Here is a 4,524-nt window from a genome sequence, read left to right on the forward strand (position 1 = left end):
CCTCTTTTCTGGCTTCTTGCTCAACGGAGCCTGCAGTGCTGAGCCACCATCACTCACACTCAGCAGGGCAGTGAGCAGATTAGCTGACCTCCCCTGGTTTTAGGAGTTAACGACCCCTCCGGTCTGGTCAGCAAACACCACGACCCTCGAGTGGCTGGAAACCCCTGGGTGAGGCGGTCGGGGATGCTCCCCAGGATCAGGCAGAAGCCAGGAGGGGAGATAGCAGCGTCTCCGGCATCCCTGACACTCCGTCAGCATGGCAGCGTGAGTCAGCAGTTTATCAGAGGAGATGGATGACCACTCTGGTCTAGCAAACGCTTCACACACTCATCTTATGCTCTGCAGGGTTTTAAGATTCAATGAAATAACAGAGTTTTTTGTCTTTTATGAAAAATTGTGGTTGATTTGTTCATGGACATACAGAATCATTCACTTCTGATTAATTGTGAATGCTTTAATAAAGTTTGAAGGACATGAAATCTACATTGAATATCTGCAATGACCTGATATTTTATTACTATCCAGATGAAGTGGCAAGAAGGAAGGAACATTTCTTTTTTCTAATCCCTCAAAAATAAAATGTATCATGAAAGCAAAATAAATATTTTGTATATAAATCTATTCCAGGAAATAACGTATGTAAAAAATAATACATATATTTACACACTGCGTGGCCAAAAACAAAAGTTGGCACCAACAAAAAGGTGAAACACTAATATTTTATTGGACCGCCTTTAGCTTTGATTAAGGTACACATTCGCTGTGGCGTTGTTTCGATAAGCTTCTGCAATGTCACAAGATTTATTTCCATCCAGTGTTAGATATAATGTTCACCAAGATCTTAGAAGAAGAGTCTGACTGCTGCACAAAGCCTTCTCCAGCACACCACAAAGATTCTCGATGGGGTTAAGGTCTGGACTCTGTGGTGGCCAATCCATGTGTGAAAATGATGTCTCATGCTCCCTGAACCACTGTCTGAGCCTGATGAATCCTGGCATTGTCATCTTGGAATATGCCCGTGTCATCAGGGAAGATGGAATAACCTGGTCATTCAGTATATTCAGGTAGTCAACTGACCTCATTCTTAGACCACATCCTGTTGCTGAACCTAGACCCGACCAACTGCAGCAACCCCACATCATAGCACTGCCCCCACAGGTTTGTACAGGCATGATGGGTACATCACTTCATCTGCCTCTCTTCTTACCCTGATGCACCCATCACTCTGGAACACGGTCCAGAATGGCATATCAGTGCAAGCTGTGACAAAGTTTGCTCTGTCAGCGTAGCATCCAGAGCATGGAGGCACAACCAGGAGACAGGCCAGTCCATCAGATGTGGAGGAGGCCATAGGAGGGCAATAACCCAGCAGCAAGCCTGCTACCTCCACCTTTGTGCAAGGAGGCACAGGAGAAGCACTGCCATAGCCCTGCAAAATGACCTCCAGCGGACCACAAATATGCATGTGTCTGCTCAAACGGTCAGAAACAGACTTCACGAGGACCCGACATTCACATGTATGGGTTGTGCTTACAGCCCAACACTGGGCAGGACGTTTGGCATTTGCCAGAGAACACCAAGATTGGCGAATTCATCGCTGGTGCCGTGTGCTCTTCACAGATGACAGCAGGTTCACACTGAGCACGTGACAAATGTGCGTCTGGAGACGCCAGGGTGAACGTTCTGCTTCCTGCAACACCTCCGAGCATGACCGGTTTGGCAGTGAGTCAGGGCTGCACAGCCCTCCATGTGCTCGCTAGAGGTAGCTGAGAGGAGATTCTCAGACCCCTTGTGAGACTGTATGCTGGTGTTGTTGGTCCTGGGTTCCTTCTAATGCAAGACAATGGTAGACCTCATGTGGCTGGAGTGTGTCAGCAGTTCCTGCAAGACAAAGGCATTAATGCTATGGACTGGCTCACTCGTTCCCCATACCTGAATCAAATTGAGCACATATGGGGCATCCCGTCTCGCTCCATCCACCAACGCCACGTTGCACCACGGACTGTCCAGGAGTTGGCGGATGCTTTAATCCAGGTCTGGTAGGAGGTCCCTCAGGAGACCATCCGCCATCTTATCAGGATTATGCCCAGGAGTTGTAGGGAGGTCACACACACTACTGATCATCATTTTGACTTGTTTTAAGGACATCACATTAAAGCTGGATCATCCTGTGGTGTGTTTCTACGCTTTAATTTTGAGTGCGACTCCAAATCCAGACCACCATGGGCTAACACATTTGATTTCTATTGATAATTTTGTTGTCAGCACATTCAACTATGTAAAGAACAAAATATTTAATGAGAATATTTCATTCAGATCTAGAATCCCCAAGACCCCTTTATGTGTGTGTGCGTGTGTGATTTGGCTCTGAAAAGCTGGGCTCAGGAGTTCTTCTGCAAACTATGGTCAGAGAACACTTCTGAGAACCCCCCCAAAAAAGAGGAAAGGATGACACGAGCAACAAAAGTAGCTGCCTGTTCTCTAGCTCGATCCTTTCTGAAACTCAAGACATCAGAGCAACAGTGACACGAGCATCGTTTGTCCAGAATAATATTCACAGGTTTCGGAGTAATTTAACATCACTTCTTTAATTAAAAACAGTGTCCATGTCATGGCTGCAGTAACGAATTGTCTATTTCTGTTCAAGTCGTTTTAAAGGCAGTGAGCTAATTTTTAACCACGTTTGAGACAAACCCTTAAAAGGGACTTTAGGGAGTTTTGAATTTTTATGCTCACGATTACCCCCTCAGGCCAAAAGCGTAACGGCAGCTTCAATAGTAGGCTCGTGCACGAGGCGCGCATGCTGTACGTGCACACTCCATAACGAAAATAACAGCTGAGACAGCTCCGTGTGTTTGTGTGGCCCGGAGTACAGAGGGCAGGAGAACGCGCAGCTAATTAATTAAATAATTTGGTTCTGTACCTTTCTCTTCAGCACAGCTGACAAAAAAGGTTTATGATGAGTCAGTCCTCCTGCATGCTCAGATCATTCCCTTCCCTTGCTTGAAAAATTGTTCCAAAAAGAAAGTTGAACCCACATCTTTTTTATCTGTGAATTCAATGCCGTTCGGCGAGTCTCAAACAAAAATTTGGGCATCTTACTGTAAAAAAAATTTACCATTAATGTAAAAAAGAAACTCTAAAAACATGTTCTCTCCCAGAATCAAGCCCGGGTCTCCTGCATGAGAGTCCGATGTCTAACTAGATGAGCTAAAACACCACTGACATCTTTGGTATCTGTAATATTTATATCCTTTATTACAGCTGAAACAATGTTCATAGAACTGTTTGGAGCGAAAATGGCTATTTTGTTGCTAATTTGCAGGAAATATCTAGAAGAAAGTAGCTAAGGGTCCTCAGAAATGTAGCTAGGTTCATCACTAGGCTTTAGGAACAGCGACAAAGTCGCTGAGTTGGCACTACCTCTCTCTCTGCTGCTAAAGCTACGGCTAGCAAATGCTACGGGCTATTTCTGAGCGTGAACGCGCATGAAGCAGCCTGCTCGACCCGAGCAGCTCTCTTTTTCTGTGATTTTACAGAAAAACAGGCAATCACAGTAAAAATGCCAGGGCTCATTCTACAGGACCAGGGCATTGCAGGAGAATGTATGAAGAAGAAATGTATTATTTCTATACATGTTTTGGCTGTCAAACTTCCATAATGCCCCTTTAAATCTGACAGTTAGACAGAAACAGCTGGAGACTTTAAAGCAGCAGTTTAAGCCTAAATCACTGTCACGGGGCTGTGAGACAGTGTAAGAAGTTGTCATCCTGTTCTGCAGTGTGTGCTGACAAGAGTGTGACAAATGTTGCTCTATGAGCAGCTGCTCCCTGTGAGACGAGCCTTTCCACATTATGAATGGACTAGTCAATGAGCTACAACAGAAAAATGACCTTTGCTCATAACTCTGGAGCCAATCCTGTTGTCACACTCTTCACTGGAGGAGATGCATCACTCCATTTGAATCTCCCATCTCATTATTTTTTGCCTCTTTTTTCCACTTCTCTCTCCCCGATTAGCATAGCTGACCCATCACACGCTGGTGCTGAGTCATTATTAGGTGTTAGCGTTTTCAATTACCTCGCACCTCCTATCACTGCCACCCCCACGTCTCCCCAGAGAGGCAGACACTGCACAGCAGGAGAAAAGCAACAAAAAAAAAGCTTGTTTTCCCCGCAGCAGCAGTAGAAATGAGAAATAAACACTTCTAATGTCAACCAGTTCATTTTAGAGCTTTATTTCTGCTGGATGGTTGCTATTGAGAGTACTTGATTGCATACAGTTTTTTTTCTCTCCCCTTTTTTATGGATACAAGTCGTACTGCATTTGTCAAACATTCATGCTAAAGTAAACACTACCGATAAATCTTTTACAAGACTGTTACGAGTATTGAAAATAAAGTTAAAATAAGTGTTTTTGTTACTAAACAACCAACACTGCCATGATAAGTACTAGTGTTTGTGTTTTTATCAGCTTATGGAGGAAAAGATTCAAAACTGTACTCAAAAGTTGCGTTAATTCCGT

General features: G+C 44.3%; 1 protein-coding gene across 5 annotated transcripts in view; it reads right to left on the reverse strand.

The window, feature by feature from the left end:
* Positions 1-4,221: 4,221 nt before the first annotated feature.
* The window catches only part of mib1 (MIB E3 ubiquitin protein ligase 1), a 53,846-nt gene continuing 53,543 nt past the window's right edge, over positions 4,222-4,524 (reverse strand). For all 5 annotated transcript variants that reach the window (XM_054741378.2, XM_015956663.3, XM_015956662.3 and 2 more), the window contains one exon: positions 4,222-4,524. This exon is cut by the window's right edge and continues 1,364 nt beyond it. The gene's annotated coding sequence lies outside the window, so the exon portion shown is untranslated.

Source organism: Nothobranchius furzeri, chromosome 11 (assembly GCF_043380555.1).
Source record: "Nothobranchius furzeri strain GRZ-AD chromosome 11, NfurGRZ-RIMD1, whole genome shotgun sequence".
In the NCBI taxonomy this organism is placed as follows: Eukaryota; Metazoa; Chordata; class Actinopteri; order Cyprinodontiformes; family Nothobranchiidae; genus Nothobranchius; species Nothobranchius furzeri.